At 38.1% G+C, this 22,138-nt stretch overlaps 1 protein-coding gene across 1 annotated transcript in view; it reads right to left on the reverse strand.

The window, feature by feature from the left end:
* Ttc7 (tetratricopeptide repeat domain 7) overlaps window positions 1-22,138 on the reverse strand; it is a 631,216-nt gene that overhangs the window by 593,315 nt on the left and 15,763 nt on the right. The window lies entirely within an intron of this gene.

A 22,138-nucleotide genomic window follows, 5' to 3' on the forward strand; every position in this document is an offset into this window, starting at 1 on the left:
GCGTCCGAGAAAAGCAAATCGTCGAATGCGTCCTGTTGGTGAGGGCTGGATGTGTCCTGACACCGAGGAACGTGTGCGTCCTGGCGCCGCGCGCTGGAGGTGTCCTGTCACGCGATAGAAGCATCCTTAAGGCAGGAGGAGGATACGTCCTGGCGCCGAGAGCTGGAAGCGTCCTGGCATTGTGAAGCGGAAGCATCCTGGAGAGGCAAGCTGGAAGCGTCCTGGAGAGGCAAGCTGGAAGCGTCCTGCCATCGCGAGTGAGAGACGGAAGTGTCCTGACGACGAGAATCGTAAGCGTCCTGGCGGCGTGTCGAGGAAGAAGAAGCATGGTACTGCGCGCTTGACGAACCTGGGAGAGGAGTGACACTGTCCTGCAAGGGAGAGGTACTCCGTTCCCTCTTAGAGGCCGATTTCTTGCTCAGTAAAGTGTCGTCCTTACGCCTGCTCGACTGGAAGGAAGGGCGGCTAAAAGCTTGCACCAGAGAAGGCAGCTGCTTCTGCATAACTTTCATAAAAGACTTCGCGACTGCTGCTGGATCCTGCGTTTCTGAAGGTGATGGCTGCCAAGTAGCGCTGGTCGTAGGAGAAGGGTCTCTCGACGGTCTCTCGTCACTTAAGAGAAGAGGAGAATCTTCCTTCCTCCCATCTCTAGGCTTTGACCTCTTCATTGGAACGGCGTCCCAGTCATCCTCGGAAGGAAAAGGTTCCGGGCTACTCGATAAGAGAGAGCGAGAACGGGTCTGGTCAGCTTGTTTCCACCTTCTCTTGGTCGGTCTCGAAGCTACATACTGCCATTTGCGTCTAGACGTGGGGCTCGGGGAAGACACCATCACTTCTGACACGCCTTTTCCGTGGCGGTCATGAGCAGCCTGGGAAAACGCAACAGGACTGCCTGAGGCGACGGCTGACCGAGGATACATACCTCTCACTCCCTTGCGGCCGTCGACGTACCTTCTCCCTTAGTCCTGGGAGCTTGGTAGAGGTCTAGACCTAGGGAAGTAACAGGTTCGATAAGTCGCCACCTCCACTGCACTTTAACAAGCACTAATTACACCCTCACTCTTACCTTTAAAGGCTGAAAGCTGGTCTTTAATAGCATTCAACTCTGCCACCATCCTGGCGTACCGAGGGTCATCCGTAGATACAGTTCCTGTAGAAGGAGCAGGAGTTACTACCTCACGAGAAGGTTTAACTTCTACAGAGGAAATAATTAATGGATCAAAAGAAATATCTAAACTAAGCTCACTAGCAGATTTAGATTTAGATCTAGAAGCCCTCCTGGCTTTATCTAACTCTAACTTACGCACATAGCGTTTCATACTTAACCATTCCTTCTTGCTCAAAACCTCACATTCCCTGCACCTATTACCAAGCGCACAATCAAAACCTCTGCACTTCAAACAAACAGTGTGAGGGTCTACCAAAACTTTCGGTAACCTCACCTTGCATACCTCATTTACACAAACACGAAAATGAAGTTTATCAGTCATCGTAAACAAACAAATAGTTAAGGAATAATAACAAATGCGATTGCCAAAACCCCAAATCAGTGTACGTCACCAAAAAAGAAGTCCAGTACAGCAACACAGGGAAAAGCGAACGAAAAACTGGTGGACCAATGATGTTGTCAGTCCAACCGGCAGAGATGATGTGAGGAACAGAAAATGGGAATGATTCCAGGTATCACCCTGTAAGGGTTGTTAACCACCTAACTGCACAACCACCACATGGCGGTTGCCGCGAGTTTTGAAAAATTCCGCCGGACATCAGAGACTATATAACTGCCAGGTAAGTTCTATTCATAAAAGTAAATTTGCTGTTGAGAATCACACCTAAAATTTCAAAAGTGTCATAGAGAGTTAAAGGAACATTATCAATGCTGAGATCTGTATGCTGAGGAGCCACTGTACTTAACCTACTTACAATCATACTTTGAGTTTTGTTAGAATTCAACTTCATGCCCCATAATTTGCACCATGCACTAATTTTAGCTAGATCTCTATTAAGAGATTCAGCAACCCCAGATCTAAATTCAGGCGATGGAAGTGATGCTGAGTGTAGCATTATCTGCATATGCAAAAAGCTTGTTTTTTAGGCCAAACCACATGTCATGTGTATATAGTATGAAAAGTAATGAGCCAAGAACACTACCCTGAGGAACACCGGAGATCATATTGCTATACTCCCTATGGTGACCATCAACAACTCTTTGCAATCTATTACTTAAAAACTCAATAATAATGCTAAGAAACGACCCACCCACTCCAAACTGTTTGAATTTGTAAACACAGACCTCATGATTAACAAGGTAAAAAGCAGTACTAAAATCACGGCCAATCATATGAACTTCCTGACCACAATAGAGGGATCTTTGTACAGTATTGGAGATTGTAAGAAGGGCATCACATGCTTTAAGGCCTTTACAAAAAACTAAATTCAAACTAGGGAAACAGGTGATTACTTCAGCAAAGCTATTAAGACGTTTTGCATTAACTCGACCACTTTCCTGTTATGTCTAAGTAAATTAATGCAACAATCTAGCAGTTAATGGTAGGTACACACCAACAGTTTTCCATTGCTTCGGTAATACCAAGATTGTGATGAGAGTTTATTGCATTTTAGGTTGTCTTCCCTGTTGAAGTTGTTTCCATTTCGGCAACGGGAGAGAAACAGTTTTCAATTTACTGTTAAGGGGAGTGTGTGCCACACCGTTGCTCTCTGGGAAAATTATTTCAAATTTAAATGTTTATATAACTGGAGAGTACTGTATATACTGTACTGCACAGAAATAAATTTCTATGCCATATACACTTAAATGCCAGTTTATAAACAATGAGAATGGCTGCCATTTGATACTAATAATAACCGAATGGAGAAAGAAAAGTTTAGTTCAAAGGGAATTACAAAGAGAATAATTGTCTTTTGCATAAATAGAATCAATGACATTGTGCTCACAATAGTCAAGGAGAAAAGGTAATGTTTAGTTCAAAGGGAATTACAGAGAGAATAGGTCTTTTGAGGATTTGATATCAATATGACAAGCTTCTGCCTCATAAATAGAATGACTGACATTCGATGTTCATAATGGTGGAGAAGAAAATGTAATTTTCAGTTTAAAGGGAATTACAAGATGATAGTTGCCTTTTGCAGAATTGATAACATAATGACCCGCCAAAAATCACTATCCAAGTTAGTGATGAAACTTTTTTAATATTAACTAATTTAGCTTTCTTTTTTATTCTCTGAAGGCCAGTGAGCCCTCTCTTGTTGGCAGCAAGTCTGACTTGGCTAGCCAGTTTCTCACACTACCCTGAATTCTATAGTTACATCTCATGGTCATAATTACATAGGATTCTTTAAGTGAGGAATCTGAATGTTCACTACACATTACAGACTTGATTTCCACTAGTAGTCTCAAATTCTTTCATTATTTTAGATTTTTCTGCAGTCAAACCCTTGCACTTATGCATACCTAGTCAGTCTAGACTGCGAGGCAAAAAACCGAGTAAGTACAGTAGTCTGGATCTTTATATTCCTTCTCTTGTTAAGGTAGGCCCTCTGATCTCATCAGTTTACGTATGTAGTCGGTAGTCGTTTGGAAAACAGTTTAGTAAAATTTGTAAAATATAGTTAATATGATTTTAAATTAGTTTTAGAGTTCTCTTGCTTGAGGGTACCCTCGGGCACAGTATTCTATCTTATTTCTCTTCCTCTTGTTTTGTTAAAGTTTTTATAGTTTATATAGGAGATATTTATTCAAATGTTAATCTTCTTAAAATACTTTATTTTTTGGTTTCCTTTCCTCACAGGGCTATTTACCCTGTTGAAGCCCCTGGGCTTATAGCATCCTGCTTTTTCAACTAGAGTTTTAGCTTAGCAAGTAATAACAACAATAAACTAGTCAATAAAGCCAAATAGACTATAATAAGGTACCTAGTTAATTTTGGCTAAGATTTATAAAGATCCCAAATGAAGAATAAGGCTGGTATTGCAATTTCCCACTTGGTGCATAAGGCACAGATTATTGACATCTAGTCGTGATTTACAGTCTCTTTTCTGTATTTCTACCTCCCAACATGAAAATTGCATATTTTAACAAAAAACTTCATGATATCTTTTAAATCCTTCTGGAATAGGTTGTCTTAAAGGAATTTTGTCGAAGGAAAAATCTATTTCTGGGCGAGGGACCTGTGCCGCCCAGTGAAATTAAATGAACTTAACCTAATGACAGAAAGGGAGAAAATAGATACCAATGTGGCGCCGGAAGACATGCGTAAATCCTGTGCAAAAACCCAATGCTGTATTCCTTGAGTCCTCATCTCTTGGACTACTGTCTCCGCCAACTTAGTGAATATCCTGGTCGCTATGTTAAGTCCGAACAACATCACTTTGAAGGTGTAAGCCCATTTGCCTAGCTTGAATCCTAGGAAAGGACGAAAATGCCATGCTATCGGAACGTGAAAATAAACGTCTGTAAGATCCATAGAGGCAGTGACGGCCCCACGGAGACATAAAAGTCCTCACCTGTGAGATGGTCAAAGCATTTCACAGAGCGACACAGGTTGAGCCCAGAAAAAGAGTTATAAGCTTATTTTCAAGGTTTTAACTTTAAATAAAGGTTATTCTACTTACTGGTTGGTTTTCAACGCCAATTACCTTGGTAACCTTTGATAATACAAAGTAGGTTCATGAGCCAGTCATGGTAGGGCAGACCGTAATGGTGTTTTCTGACATTCATTTTCACTAGACCACATCAGACACCAAAGGAGTACCAGGTCATCCTATCTGCTCTGGATATAGGTTGTGCTGTTAATTTTGGTAGGATGTATCAGCCTACCGTAAGTAGGTTTTATGATAAAAGTAGAGAGCATGTATTTGATTCCAAGGGTAGATCATTCACTGATGTGAAATTATTCCCTTATTTCAGTTATGTTGTACATAAATAGGTAGTCTAATTGATAATGCAAATCCACAGTGGGTTACTGAAACTCAAGCCAATTTCTTGCCAGATTGTTGTTGTTGGCAAGCCTATGTGCTTTAGCTCATAATAATTGTTTTAAGTGAGCTGGTTCTACATTTTCTGTGTTAGGTGTGAATGACAAAATGGTCTTTCGTATGTAGGCCACAAAAAAAAACTTCTCTGGAGTTCACAAAAAGTTCTGCTATGAAGAAAGTGTCTAACGCTTCCAGCCATATAGGCAATGCTTTTGTCAGTATGTCTAAAAATTTGGAATAGTTGGGTAGACTATACTTATTCATGTTTGCACCTTCCCTGGGCAATACCTTTATCACTTTAGAAGCTTCTTTCCCATTATGTTTGCAATTTCCCTTGGTTATGACCCTACCATGTTGACAACACTGTTGTTTCGTCAGATTATCAGAGTTAAACAACATTGCATCTGATCACTACTCTGATGAATGAAGGCCTGAGAACACTAGATGCTCATGACAATGATAAAAATCTTTTATTGTATTGTTCTGGATCCCTTGGCATACCTGTTCTAGATCCATTAATATACTAAATGCAGGAGTCCTAGAGTTATGACAATTTGCCTGTTATGGATAGGTTCCCATACGGTTTTTAGTTGTAACATTTATTAATACGATGAACTACTTGCCAACATGGGGAGCAACCAAAGGGGTCACATAGCCACGGAGTAGTGTGTTATGTGTCTCTGCAAAATTAGTTCGCCATTTTCATTTATGATATACATTCAGAATTTTGGTGCTTGTCTTGTTTGGGATATTTTTGTGCCTTTTTTGCTGTATGGAAAGTATAAGCGACATTCTTCTGATAGCAGTGCATCCAAGGAGAAGAAAGGCATTATGATGGAACAAAGTGAAGGGAAACAAAAAAGGGCAATAATGTAAGGAATTGTTATATGATTACTTATTGTCTACTAGCACCGTATTAGTTTAAATACACTACTGTAGTGAACAGGTATATGTTTGCATAGGGTACAGTAATTTATGGATGGTAAGGGATTGCTTTTTCTTTTTTTAAAGTATAATTTAGATCCTGTATACAGTATGTATGTTACGCATATAAAATTTGACTTATCATGAAAATCGAATTACAACAAATCGTTAGAATGAATCTTGCTCGCAACTCGAGGCCCTCCTAAAAGCTGATAGCTATGAGAAATTTATATCTTTACACATTCCATACTTTTACCATGATCTAGCAGGTGTGAACAAAAAGTTCAGGCCCTCTGTGAACCACAATGATCCATGGAACTTCGTCATCTTGGGTAAAAGTGCCCGAGAGGGTTGGCACACTAATTCATCAAAACACATCCGTTCTTACATCTAATCACCTAGGTACTTTCAATAACATTCTCAAACTCAGCGTTTTCACAATCATCTGGACTCTCCTTTATAGGTAAAAAAGTCAGTCTACCATTATTTGTTATAAAACGAAAGTGTGATTATTTTGAAGGGTGTTTGCCTAAGACAGTAATTTTTCCTAACAATATAAACCTGTAGCTATTTATAGGGGTTATCTTTCGACAAACCTGAAAGACTAGCCATAAGACTTTTAAGCGAGGTGGAACTACTCTATCGGTAGTTAACGGGAGTAGCCGGCCACTCCGCTCATACATATTACTTCAAAATTTGTCATTTGTTCCGACACTAAGACAAACCCTCGCTATTTATAGGGACTGACTAACTCCTTAGGAGGGTGGAAGTCTGGATCAACTGGCTGGTTTTTAAGACGAGGTTTTCCCGTATGTACTTCGCACGTACCAGGGAGAAACCCTGACACCTCGCTACACAATTTGTGCAAAGCACAGTTAGCGGCCTGGGCAATCTGTGTAAATGTGTAATACTGGTAGTGTGACTAGTCTATGTAAGAAAACTTAGAAACATGGGAATCTTAGAATCCACCATAGACGTTACCCAATCCCACCTCGCCAGGGGGTATGGGGACGTAACAAGTATATCTGTCTATACCAGGTTACACCAGGGAAATGGTTCTACCTGCAGACAGTGGAGGCCAGCTTTGCAGAGTGCCATAGGTGCTGTTACCTCGCAAGTGGAAGATGGAAGAAAGAAAGAGCCAGTCATTCTTTGTCATTCAACCCAAATTTAACCTTAGTTAGACTCTGCCCTTCCCCCTCTGCTACTTGTCCATCAAGGAGCTTGAGGTGTTATAAACCATTTATTATGGAGAGCCTCTCCATGGTCCTGTGGATCATGTCTTGAGGAAGTGGACGGTGAAGGTCATTTAACGCTTTCAACCGCCCACTGACAAGGCCTAAGTAACAGAGTAGTTTCCATAAACACTAGGGGCATACTCCTGCCCCTAACGATAAGAGCTCTAGGTCTCCTCTATGAGAGGGATCTGTATTCAATACTTGGTCCATGACCTTGCGAATCCAAACGAAGAATGCTGACACTTTGGGGAGAACTCCTATAGTTTCCTTGAGCTAGTGCCTCAAATTCTTCTCTGGCATAGTAACCATGGATCTGGATCATAGGCAATGCTATGAAGGACTCCTAATCCGAAGAGCTTGAATCTGGGAGCAGAACTGCCAGGAACGATGTAGAGTATTACTTTGTCCATCACCATGGGGTATGCCGGGTCTCTTGGCTGAGGTCAACACGAGAGGGAGACCTGTCCTCCAAGTCAAGTGAAGATCTGCTTCTTGGAGTCCTTGATCGTAGGGGGGCACCCTTAGGGACCGAAGAAAGTGAATCATACCCTGTGGAGTAAGTTTTCCTTCTGACTGAGGGCAGGTAGGAACAAAACTCCGTATGAAGAGATGCGATATCAACATAGAGGAAAGATAAATTCCTTTCAGTCTGAAGGTGAAGGTCAAGGAGGAGCGGAGATCTTCAATTGCCAAGACCGAGAGGAACTATCCTCTCTAATGTAAATGAGGTATTCTACTATTACTGAAATAGTGGCCTTGAGACAACCCTTCCACGACCCTAACTATAGAAAATAGTTCTCTTGGCCTGAAAGACCAAACCGAAAATTTTCGTGGGTATCCTGGCATCCTCTTCACAACTTGTTGCGGAAAGGGGACTCTCAGAGAGGAGGAGCTGGATAGTCTCCAGGCATGAAGTCGCAGAGTAGTTACGTCTTTATGAAAGATATTCACATGTGACTGTAAGAGTAGATCGTGTCATATAGGGGGTTCTCTCGGGATATCCATCAGGAGTTGCAGACTCATCAACTTCGCGCTTTATAGTCATAAGCCATGTAGGCCTGGGTCTTCCAATTCTTCTAGTGCCTTGTGGAACCCAGTTAAACATTTGGTGAACTAATCTCTCTTAGGGAGTGCAAAGAGCATGCCCAAATCATCTCCATCTACCCCTCATCATGATCTCATCCACATATGGCACTCGAGTAATTTCTCTTAGTTTCATTTCTGATCCTGTCCTGCTATTCAACTCCCAATATGCTTCTGAGGGCTTTTTTCTCAAATCTACTTAATCTCTTGGAGATTGTTTCATTGTCATACCATGACTCATGTCCATAGAGTAACACCGATTTCACTAAACTTATATATAGTTTGATTTTCGTATGTAATTTCAGGCAATTTGATTTCCAAATTTTACTTAACCTAGCCATTGTCTAATTTGCATTTTTCATTCTTTCACGAAACTAATTCTAAAGACATTGTATTGGAGATCATAGTTCCTAAATACTTAAATGATTCTACCTCATTAATCCTTTCTCCTTCTAAGGATATTTCATCTCCCATTGCATACTCTGTTCTTATCATCTCTGTCTTTCTTATATTTATCTTCAGGCCAAGCTCGTGTGATATTTCATGCATTCTGGTAAGCAAGCATTGCAAATCCTGTGGTGTTCTGTTAACAAGGATAGTATCATCAGCATACTCTAGGTCTGATAAATTCCTATCACCAATCCAGTCCAATCCTTCACCACCATCTCTGACTATTCTACGTATTACAAAATCCATGAGGAGGATAAACAACATAAGTGACAGCACATTCCCTTGGAGTACTCCGCTGTTCTCTGGAAATTCATTTGATGAGACTCCATTAGTATTAACTTTGCACTTGCTATGCTCATGAACAAGCTTAATAAAATTTACATATTAAATAGGAATTCCATAGTAACGCAGGACTCTCCAAAAAATTGGCCGGTGCACACTATCAAAGATTTTTTCATAGACCACAAATGCCATCAAAAGGGGATTTCTATATTCTAAAAATTGCTGTACAACATGTCTCAAAATGAAAATTTGGTTGGTGTAACTTCTACCTCTTCGAAATCCTGCTTGTTCATCTCTCAGCTTTTCATCAATCTTTCTCTCCAGTCTCTTTAGAATAAGCATACAGTGCTATATACTTTCATAACAACTGATGTAAGTGTTATACCTCTGTAATTATTTTTTTCCTATTTTCATCGACACTCCTAACTCTCATTCATCAGGTTTTTCCTCTTCATGTCATATTCTACAAAATAATCTTGTAACTAATCTGGGAGTCACTTCATTTTTGGCCAATATCATCTCAGCAGGTATTCCATTGTATCCAGGGTCTTTCCATCTCTTTAGTTTCTTTTTTCAGGATAGCTTCGACTTCAAACACACTGAATTCCTTCATGGGCACATCAAGGTCTTCATCAGCTTCAGGTACATCAATCAAATTATTCCCTTCTTATCTCATATTCATAAACTCACTGAAGTGTTCCATCCAATATTGTCTTTCTTCATTTTCTGTTGCTACAACAGAACCATCTCTCTTTTTGATGGGTAAATGCTGCTTCTTCTTTGCCCCCTTAGAGATTTCATTAATAATTCTACGATCAATTCTTACCCCATAGCCACTTACTGAATTCATAGCTTTGTCAGCCTCATCTGCTTTACTGTCTAAGTATTCTCTCCAGTCATTCCTGGCGTTTCTTTTGACCTAACTGTCAATACTGGAATACTTATCATGCTCGACCTTATAATTTTCATTACTTCCTCAAAAACTTTCAGCAATCAATATCTGTTTTTGTCTCCTTTTTACAGTGCCCCAATTATCATTTGATATCTATTGCTTTCTCCTGGTAACTGTGTGACCCAAGACTAAACTACCAACTAACTGATATATGTTCTTAATATCACCCCATTCTTCAATAATTGACTGTTCCTCGTTTCTTAAAGTCTCTAAGACTGCAAATCGATTCCTACATTCAATTACAAATGTTTCTCTGTGCTCTTCTTTTACAAGCTTAGTTGTATCAAACCTAGGTATTCTATCCATTTTTCTGTTGGGTACTTTGTTTTAATTTCAGTGTGGCAATTAGGAACTGGTGATCACTACCAATATCAGCACCTCTATAGCTTCTTACATTTCTCAGAGTCCTCTTTCTCTCTTTATCAATGGCAATGTGATCTATCTGATTTTTGTAAATACCACATGGTGAAGTCCATGTATTCTTGTGGATAAACGTTTTCATGTTGAAAAAGAGTACCTCCAATGACAAGATTGTTTGCAGAACAGAAACTTATGAAATGTGCTCCATTTTCATTTGCAACTTCGCCATGACCCTCGACACCCATCACATTCTCTAACCCTTGATTATTTCTTCCAACTTTAGCATTGAAGTCGCCAATCACAATTTTCATATCTCTCTCAGGGATCTCATCTATTACCCTCTGCAGTTCTTCATAGTATTCATCTTTCCTTTCTTCAGGGGAATAATTTGTTGGGGCATAGCAAACTATAATAGTCATATTGCACTGATTTGATTTGAACTTTGCTAGTAAAAATATACTATTTACAGCTCTCCACTCGGTTAATGCCTTTTCTGCTCTTGGTGTCATCATCATTCCTACCCTTTCTCTTCCAACTCCATCTAATCTTCTTGAGTATATATATATATATATATATATATATATATATATATATATATATATATATATACATACATATATATATATATATATATATATATATACTGTATATATATATATATATATTATATACTGCATTGCCTTGGTCTAAAGTTTCCTTACAATCTCCTTACAACACGTTTCACTTAGGGCCATGATATCCAAACTATATTTCATAAATTCACTTTCCATTTGTTTCAATTCCCAATCTGATTAATGATTCTAACATTCCAATTACCTATTTTCAATTTTGCTGTAGTATTTATAAACTGGGAGATTCTTAGCACCCCGTTACAACAGAGACTGAGGGCCATTCTGCCATCTTTTCTTTCCATGACTGACTAAATCCATATTATATAATATATATATATATGCATATATATAGATATATATTTAGATATAAATAACTGTAGACACATATACAAATATATATACACACATACACACACACATATACTTTAGGTACTAGGTTGGCCAGGGAACCAGCCACCCGTTAAGATACTACCGCTAGAGAGTTATGGGGTCCTTTGACTGGCCAGACAGTACTACATTGGATCCTTCTCTCTGGTTACTGTTCATTTTCCTTTTGCCTACACATACACCGAATAGTCTGGCCTATTCTTTACATATTCTTCTCTGTCCTCATACACCTGACAACACTGGGATGAACAAACATTTCTTCTTTTCTTAAGGGGTTAACCCATCATCATCATCATATCCTCCTTAGTCTATTGATGCAAAGGGCCTTGGTTAGATTTCGCCAGTCGTCTCTATCTCGAGCTTTTAATTCAATACTTCCCCATTCATGATCTCCTATTTCGTGCTTCATAGTCCTCAGCCATGTAGGTCTGGGTCTTACAACTCTTCTAGGGGTTAACTACTGACCTGTAAATTTTCAGTGGCCACTTTCCTATTGGTAAGAGTCGAAAAGGCTCTTTAACTATGGTAGGCTGCTCTTCTAGGAGAAAGGACACTTCAAATTCAAACCATTGTTCTCTAGTCTTGGGTAGTGCCATAGCCTATGTACCATGGTCTTCCACTGTCTTGGGTTAGAGTTCTCTTACTTGAGGGTACACTTGGGCACACTATTCTATCTTATTTCTCTTTCCCTTGTTTTATAAAAGTTTTTAAAGTTTAAATAGGAAATATTTATTTTAAGGTTGTTACTTTTTAATTTTTCCTTGTTTCTTTTGTTCACTGAGCTATTTTCCCTATTTGAGTCCCTGGCCTTATAGCATCCTGCTTTTCAAACTAAGGTTGTAGCTTACCAAGTAATAATATATATATATATATATATATATATATATATATATATATATATATATATATATATATATCAACATGCATATAAATAGATGAACAGATCGTAATCATGGCAGCTGTGACCGGCCTGGCTAAGTGCAAACGGTTTTTTATTTTTGTTAAAGAGAATAACGGTAAAGCTGTGGTTTGGAGTTCAAAAAGTCTGTTAAAGGACATCTTGGGCACTGGCGTGGGCATCGGAGTCACTAATCTCCCTCCAAATTGGTTCTTGAAAAAAGATTGCATAATGAGCCTTTGAGTATAAGGACACATAGGGAAGGCAGTCCTATTTGAAGGCCAATTGTGGCATCAAAGAGAGGGCAGGTGCCAACATGTGTGCCGAACCGAGTACCATCTTTCTGAGGGATTTTTCTTAGAATGTAACGTAACCATAATTAAGGGTGCCTTTGTAAACTTAAGATAATACAGTCTGTGTTAAACGACTCCCTTTGGGTATTATTTGTGCATGAAAACCTCCTACATTCGTGGTTTCCTAGACCAAGATTGGGTCATATATATATATATATATATATATATATATATATATATATATATATATATATAAATATATATATATAAATATATATATATTTATATATATACATATATATATGCATACATATAGAAATATATATACATATAAATATATATATATATATATATATATATATATATATATATACATATATATATATATATATATATATATATATATACATATATACATATATATAAATATATATATAAATATATATATATATTTCTGGGTCGACCTGTGTTCGCCGGTGAAAAAGTCCTTCTTGTCACTTTTCTGATATAAATAACTTCCAAATATACCAGAGAAAGTTAAAGTATGGAATGCAGAGGTTACTACCCTCGCGCGAGCACCCCTAAGGGCGTCGTGTATAAAGAAAGGGCGTGTGAAAGCCACTATTCACAGGTCGTCTTCCATTTAGAGTATTCCTTCGTCAATATACACGAGGGGTGAGCCTCAACAGCGGTCTCAACCGCACCAACCTGAGCCACCCCACCGACGCCCGACACCAGCGCCATCTGACATCCTTCTGATTTGGACTTGCCCGCAAAGACAAGTTTTTTTTGCCCAGTGTTTTTTCGAAGTGTTTGTCGTTAATTCAACATGACTGACGTTGCTACTTCACCTTTACAAATGTTAAGTACCATAGTTTGTTTTGACAGCTTATTGCAGTACCGGGCATTTGTTCTGTTTCCAGTATGGTGGTTTTTAATTTTGGAAGCGATTGGTCTGCCGCGGTATCGGCAGCCATTTTGGTTGTGTTCGCTTCAGTAAATTTTCAAGTTATTATTGCCCATCTGGTACTCTGTCATCTAGGTTATATCACTTACGTTTTATGACCAATTTAGTATCATTATTTATTATTAGTTTTTACTATGGTATTTATTTGCTAGCAAGTCCAATTTGGACCTACGAAGAATAGCGATTTAGTCTTTGTTAGTGTTGTACTCGCCTCAGGATGCGCGAGTTAGACTAAATCTTTGTTTATTGTTACGTTGTCGTTATTCTTCGTTCATGGATATTACAATTACTAAGAAAAAAGCAATCAATTTTTTATTTTTCTTATCATATTATTGTGTGATGTTGGTTTTTTATTATGTAACCCTGAGAGCGAGAGCATAGAGTGCTCGTTTCCTGTTCTACAGATACGGAGTTACTCCTTCTATCGTTTTCTTTATTAGCTCGAGTAAGAGGGGTGGATTTCCCGTTTTCCGTTTATTTACGATCACGAGTTATTCATGCCTTCTCTTATTATCCGAGTTGATGATATTACGTTTAATGTTATACACGTTTTAGTGATGTGGTTACTGTTAATATAGCTAGCACTATTAATAGGTTACGTTAGTGTATGAGTCATTAATTGGGGTCGTTTTATGCCGACACCCTTAGCTCCGCCTTGAGTTATACTCCGCTATAATGGATACTCATTAGGTGAGAACTAGTCAGGTATTTGGAGTGCAACGGTGAAATCCGGCACTCAGACTCCGGCTGAGGCCTTTTGCACACGAACCTTTGTCATGTTTGATCACAATTACACTATTACGGCCCCTTTTTTCATCGAATCTCCGGCTTCACTGGAGGTAACACAGACATTCAGAATTGAGGTTAATGTTATCGTACCGCTGAGGGTCACGATTTCACGATGACGGGCCTTTGTCACCGGGTCTCCGGTACAAACAGAGATCAAGCAGACGTTCAGAACTGGAGTTAACAATGTGATACCGATGAAGATTATATTTTCATGTTACGTGGTTACTGATTATTAATATAATTTCTTAATATATTAAGGTGTTAGCTTTTTGATCAATCAGACGGTAAGAAACCAGGGTATGAACCCCTTTTTCATGAAATCACAATATCGATATTACAGTCCTTTTCATCGATTCTCCGGCTTAACCGGATATCGTACAGGCATTCAGCATTGAGGTTAATATTAGATTTCCTCTGATGTTCACGTTTTCACTGTGACGGACCTTTCTTACCGGATCTCCGGTGGAAACAGAGATCACTCAGACCACGGGTGGCCAATCTTTGGTTTTAGCGGTAAAGGAAAGGATTTAACATGAATACAAAGTAAACTGTACTTACTTTAATGACACTTTGAATTTGCGTTGATAATATTCATTAGTTATTCTTGAAAGTCCTAATGAAAATATATGAACATATTTAGCAATTTTAAAGAAAAGTCATTTAATTTACTATCTATGGGGTATAGTGCGCCACTTGTAATCGTGCAATGCGCTACTGTTGGGGCATGAGCCATAGGTTGGCCACCCCTGACTCAGACGTTCAGAACCGGGGTTAACATTATTTTACCGATGAGGTTATAGTTAAATGTTATGTGGTTACTGGACATTAGTATTCTATTGATTCATCTGTTCACTGACCAGTCTCAAGGAACAGTAGATAGCCTCTCATGGCATGGTTGGTTTCGACCTGGCTTTTCATTAGAAGGGGCTAGCGTTCGGTTCCAAGTACTGAGTGGAAATTTATTGCTATTTGAACACGATTTTGTATGGATATTTATCCATATTTATACATAGTTAGAATTAAATATATGCATAAATATAGGCATAATTAATTTATTTCTATTTTGAACATGATGTTGTATGGATATTTATCCACATTTATGCATAGTTAGAATTAAATATATGCATAAATATAGGCATAATTAATTTATTTCTATTTTTAACACGAAATACATCGATAGAATTAAATATATGCATAAATATAGGCATTTTATTAGCTATACGGCTGATCCCAGCCTGTGAATAGGATCACTAACCAAAGTTTCAAGGAACATCCAGACTTATGTCCCCTTTCTTTTACAGAAGGTCCGCCTACATGGTATGGTTCCCGGAGTCATGCACGTTCTGCTACGAGCTGTCCTCGCTACTCCGGACCCATGATGTAAGTTGGTTCTAATATGTTTCCTTTTGGTATCCTTTGGCGATGATTTAATTTGATCCGGATTAATGTATGCATTGCTTATTGAGGAGAACGGTCTTCTCCTTCATCACTAATCCCCTCACTTCTTTCAGGCTGATGATGATTCTCTCCGGCCTGCAAGAGAGGCTCTCCGCCCTTGGGTATCAAGGTTTGGAAGGAATGCTCCATCTAGAGGTCCCTATCTCCTCGGAGTGTCCTCTCTAAGGTTGGACGTCGACCCCATGGACGGGCAGGTAGGTGGGGATGAGTTTTGAGCCTTCAGTTTTGCAATTACCTGCGACACTGACCTAGGACTCTCAAAGGATCCTGATGTTCATGTTACCTTGCATAAATCCGTGACTGCTAAAAGCAACACATTCTAGGGAAAGCCAAGGGGCTATGACGGAGCTCAAAGATATGGTGGTGAGTCGGATCCGTTCAGGAACTCGGATGACTCCCCCTACAGCCCCAGGCGTATCGAAGTAACCTCCTTCGATAAAAACAACACATAGATATTTGCCTTACATGTTCCATATATAGATTGTACCATAACTCTGGATGACATAGACGTCCGCCCTCTGGGGGACCTAGAATTTACTCTCAGGTACTAGAATTCCCATTCAACGGATTCGTTCGATTGAAAGAGCATGCCTTGGTTAGGTTAGACAAGGTACCGAAGGTAACGGTATTATTTCCTAAAGGGCAGGCCCGATCTGTCTGGACCAGAATGTTGTCGGTCTGGGGGGTTACGTTAATTCCAAGCTCACCCCACACAATGGGGAATACGACATATCTACAGATGCTCTCATCGTTGCCTTGCCTATTATGGATAAATGGACAGGTCTTGCTATATATATATATATATATATATATATATAATATATATATATATATATATATATATATATATATATATATATATATATATATATATATATATATACATATATACATACAGTATATATAAATATATATATATATATATATATATATATATATATAAAATATATATATATATATATATATATATATATATATCACATGAATGTTAAATATATATAAAAACACACAAGAAGAAAAAACATAGGAAAAGTCAAAGGCCAGTAAAACAGTTGGAAGGAGAAAGAGTGAGAGACACGACCTCAGACTTGTGATGACAAGGAATAAGGAATACTTTTGACTTCAAAACTGGAGAATTTTGAACATGCTACTTACCACTAACCTCTAGATTGTTACATTATTTTACTGGAGGCAAGTATCTTTTGAAAGGAATGAAAAGGGGATGTTTTATAAATTTTGGAGGTGAACATCGATAAAGCTGGCTTCTGGAGAAAAAGCAAGATGAACATCAGGTGAGAATATGATTAAAAATAAAGCTATTACTAAAATTTGTTTTTGTAAAGCTTCCCATATAAGCAACACATAATCATGGTAAAACGATTCTGTTTATAAGAATTAGAAGTCCCAAATAAAGGGTTACTAAACATCCTAGGCACTGAAGATAAAATCATTTCTATATACACTACCCATAAATTCATTCCTTGCAGACAACAAATTAGGAAGTGCACAAATCAGTGTAGTACAGTACTATTTTTTATGAAATCATAGGCATCTCTACCTATTCCTCCAAAACCAAAATATTAATACAGTCATCAAAAGTGAACACTTCTACAGCTAAACAAATGAACCCTTTAGTCACACAGGTGCTTCCAAAGACCATAAAAAAATTTTAAAATCTATGCTTCTATTGTGAAATAAAAAAAAAATAAATCTGAAACTAAAGTATCTCGGTTCAACCTTCAGCATATATCAATCTGAATATCAAAAAATGTATTTTTAAAATGTGAAGAATAACATACATTAAACTATAGTGTTTATCTAATATCTAATCACAAATAGTTAACTACAAGCCACATTTGTTTTCTTATTCATCCATTCACGATGAAGACAATATATTTGCACTATACAGCTCATAGCATTAACCCCTTAGCAGTTTACCTTTAAAATAATATAAGATGAATCTTGTTTAGCAGCTATACATGCATGATATTTGAACTAAAGTTGTCAACATACTGTACATAAACATGCATACAGTAAAGATGCATGTGTATGTTCTGTATGCATGATTTGAACACTGTAATGAACACTCATATTTACATACACTTTATGTATATATATATATATATATATATATATATATATATATATATATATATATATATATATATATATATACAGTATATATATATATATATATATATATATATATATATATATATATATATAGATAAATTTTGCACATTTAGACGTGTTTTTCATATTCAAATAAGCCATATATTTTTTATACATTAATGTCTGGATTCTCTTAACGACCTTGGGATCATAGCCCCAGACAAAATCACACAAAGACAAGAGCTTCTAACCAGCCGGTGGTCGAACCCTGGTCCGGGAAATTTGTATAAACAGTGACACTACCACTTGGCCAAGTGGTGATGTCACTGTTTATACAAGCTTCCCAGATCAGGGTTCGACTACCGGCCGATTAGAAGCTCTTGTCTTTGTGTGATTTCGCCTGGGGCTCTGATCCCAAGGTCGTTAAGAGAATCCAGACATTAATGTATAAAAAATATATGGCTCATTTGAATATATATATATATATATATATATATATATATATATATATATATATATATATATATTAGTGGAACCTCTACATACGATCTTAATTCGTTCCAGAAACTGCTTCGTATGTTAAAACAATCGTATGTTGGAGCAAATATTCCCATAAGAATACAGTGTAATTTGTATAATTCGTTCCACAGCCCAAAAACCTATAATAACTCCTTAATAAATTACTACATATAATTACACATAACAATAACATAATTGCATAATATGAAAGAAAGATGTAAAAAAGATAATTATAAAGAAATAAATAAAAAATGTGTTTTACTGTATTGTCACTTTACCGTAGAGACAGGCCAATGCAGGTGTAGGATTTGCTACGCAGGAGGAGACGGACGATCGGCGAGAAGGTAGAGATGGTGACTTTAAATAAGTCCTCTCTCTACTTCTGTTTCTCTATAAACAAAGCATTAACATGTTCTTTAAATAAATTTTCTCTCTCTCTCGTTCTTTTTCACTGTTAGTGTTAGAGACGTCTGATAATTTGTTCTGAGATAGAGAGAGAGAGAGAGAGAGAGAGAGATTAAACAAAAATGTGTTGTGTACACATGATTTTTAACAGCGTCGAGTTGAAAGACAATTAAATGTAACTAAAAAAGCAATACAGATATCCCGGACGAGGGTTCAAATCCCCGCTGGTCCGATATCATAGTCTTTGGGCGGTTCCGCCTGGGGCTCTGATCCCCAGGTCGTTCAGAGAATCCAGACTTTAATGTATCAATATATATGGCTTATTTGAAATATGACAGAAAACACGTTTAAATGTGCAAAAAAATTTATCATTAATCGAATGCCAAGTCTCAAACCTACCAATTAGCTACGATGGTGAAGATGGGTTGATTTCAATTCTAAGTACAGAAAACCTGAATTTGACAGGTATATGTATAGAAGAATTGTCATTGACTTTTATCTTTCTTCGTGGCCGAGTGGTATGTGCAAAAAAAATTTATCATATATATATATATATATATATATATATATATATATATATATATATATATATATATATATATATATATATATATATATATATATGTACTGTATATACAGAGTAATACCTCTCGATACGAAAGATTCTATATACAAAAAATTCATGATACAAAAAGATAAAAAAATTCTTTCTCCTCTTATTACGAAAAACCCCTCATGATACAAAATGAGATTTGCCCGGCCGGCCTAAAATAATTTCAAAATTCACGCCCTGCAAAACTGTAAACTCGCCACCATCGTCCTGCTCTCCCATTGGTTATCTCCCTACTTTGATGCTACTTACTGCCATAAGATCCTGCTCTCTATTTCATGTCAATTTATACATTTTCATGTTAAAAATCACAATGAACTATAATGTTTTGTGTACATAACGGATTTTGAAGCAAACCGAAAAATCAAATTTTGGGTGAGATGGCCATGTCGTCCTGATGGAAGGTTCCTTTAGGTAGCTTTCTAAGGGATATTTGGCTACAGTGATACGCCCAGAGAATTGACCACAGGTCTCCAGAATTCTAACTCCTGGGACGAGTATCCTTAAGAAAATTCTTAAGGATATCGCATAGATACGACACATGGCAATCTTCACCCCGAGTAGTTTTCGCTCTTAGGGGAAAGAGTGGCGAAATTGAAGGGGAGCCGTTATCAATGTTACCCTTTTTCCCCTACTATTACAGGGCCCAAAATGGCCACTCATTCCTTGTAGCAATTAAGCATGGTGCTACAGATAGAGTAGTTTTGGGAGGGGATTGTTATATAATCCTTTTCTTAGAAAAGGAGGGTGGGTCCATCAGGACGACATGGCCATCTCACCCAAAAATAGATTTTTCGCTTTGCTTCAAAATCCGTTTTTTGGGCTCAAGCCATATCGTCCTGATGGAAGTTTACCAGAGAATTACTTGAAAGTACTGTATCTGTGGGTTTGTATAAGTGCCTCAACCTTGGGTCAGCTTCTATATGGTCATCCAGACCACTGAAATATATGACGATACCGTTATACGTCATCACCACTAAGCATGGAACAATGCTAGGGCTTCCTGCCCCCTGCAGGGAAATGTCGTACTCGACAGTAGACGCACAAGGTTTTTATTCATATAGCAACAAATATAAATATCATTCAGATCTTTATGTTCATATATTCAAGTACCTTAGGTATGAACTTTACTAGGGAAAATAAGTAAAAAACTCTGGCTAAGTTTATTTAGCTACATTATGGGCGAAATTAAATGCAAATACACTTTCTACATTTTATTGAATAGATAATCAAATGTAACAGGAGGTGTATTAAAATTTGTAATAGAATTATACATTTAACATATAACAAATTAAAATGTTTTCTACCTCAAAGGGAAGAAAATTAGTTGCCACTTGAAATCAGTTGAAAAATTATTAAGATAATTTTACTGTAAAGGTTGGATAACTATCAACACTATGTACAAGTGTACACATGGCACTGGTGTCATTGGTATAATTCTGCACCTAAAAAAGAACAGTCCAAGTGTCACCAGGGTGACACTTAATAAAAAGGGTATTGCACTGGAAGGTGTCAACACCTTTTCACCCGAATTGAAAAAGTCCCAATCAATTCACTGTTCATCGCAGCACTAGACAACAGGTTTCACCACACTACCTGCCGCCGCCACAAAATGTTTCAACGCGTGCACTTGCTTCGCATAATGTTTATAGAAAACTGTGGAAGATTTCCAACCGGTGTATGAGCGGAGACGCTCAAAGTCCATATACTGAAAAAAATTCAGTGAGAAAGTAATTTTTCTCGGATCATGACCTGAGGGTATACTATCAGGATCTGCTCTGCGAATGAAGTAGGTGAGCTTCGCCCTCAGTTGTTTTAGGGATAAGTTTGATCCTGAGGTTTCGCTTTTGAAGAGCTGACCTCCCTTGAAGTCTGAAGTTCTTCGAAGAGAGACCTTTAGACACTCTACTGGACATAGAGAGACATCTTCCTTCAGAGGGCAGATTCTCCAGGGACCCCACCTTTTGGTGGGTAGCTCGTTTTTGGTGAGAAAAGTAAGATCAGGAAAGAGATTCAGTTCTACCACTACTGTGAACTGAATGTGGCCCTCATCTCTAGATAGGGCTACTATTTCACTAACTCTAGCCCCTGAGGCTATAGCGAACAGGAATATCACTTTATGTGTTAGATCCTTGAGAGAACAATCTTCATTGTTCAAGTTGAAGCAGAGTGTAAGACTTTGTCCAGAGACCATGAAATGGGCTTCGGAGGGGCTGCTGGTTTAAGTCTAGCGCATGCTTTCGGAATCTTGTAGATTTCGTTCGCCAGGTCCACCTGGAAGTCATATAGAAGAGGTCCAGTCAAAGCTGACTTACACGTAGTTATCGTGGTGGCAGCCAAGCCTTGCTTGTGAAGGTGGATGAAGAAGGACAGGCAGAAGTCTATTGAGATTTCTTTCGCTCTGGTTGCTTTAACAAAAGCAACCTACTTTTTCCAAGACGATTCGTATTGTCTTCTGGTTGACTTTGACTTGTACTCTTCTAGGAAGTCTATACTGCCTTTCGAGATCCCAAATCTTTTCTTGACTGCTAAGGCGAGAAAATCATTCTCTGTGACGATGCGAAGACAGTCGACTTCTGAACTAAGTGAGATACAGCTGGGTTCGGTAGAGGGACCAGCCTCAGTTTCAGTTCCATCACCAGAGGGAACCAATTGCTCTTGGGCCACTTGGGGGCCACTACTGCTGCAGTTCCCTTGAAGGATCTCAGCTTGTTGAGGACTTTCAGCAGGAGATTCGTTGGAGGGAACAGGTAGATCCGGGTCCATCTGTTCCAATCGAGGGACATGGCATCCATTGCTTCTGCC

This window comes from Palaemon carinicauda, chromosome 1, assembly GCF_036898095.1.
Source record: "Palaemon carinicauda isolate YSFRI2023 chromosome 1, ASM3689809v2, whole genome shotgun sequence".
Classification (NCBI taxonomy): domain Eukaryota; kingdom Metazoa; phylum Arthropoda; class Malacostraca; order Decapoda; family Palaemonidae; genus Palaemon; species Palaemon carinicauda.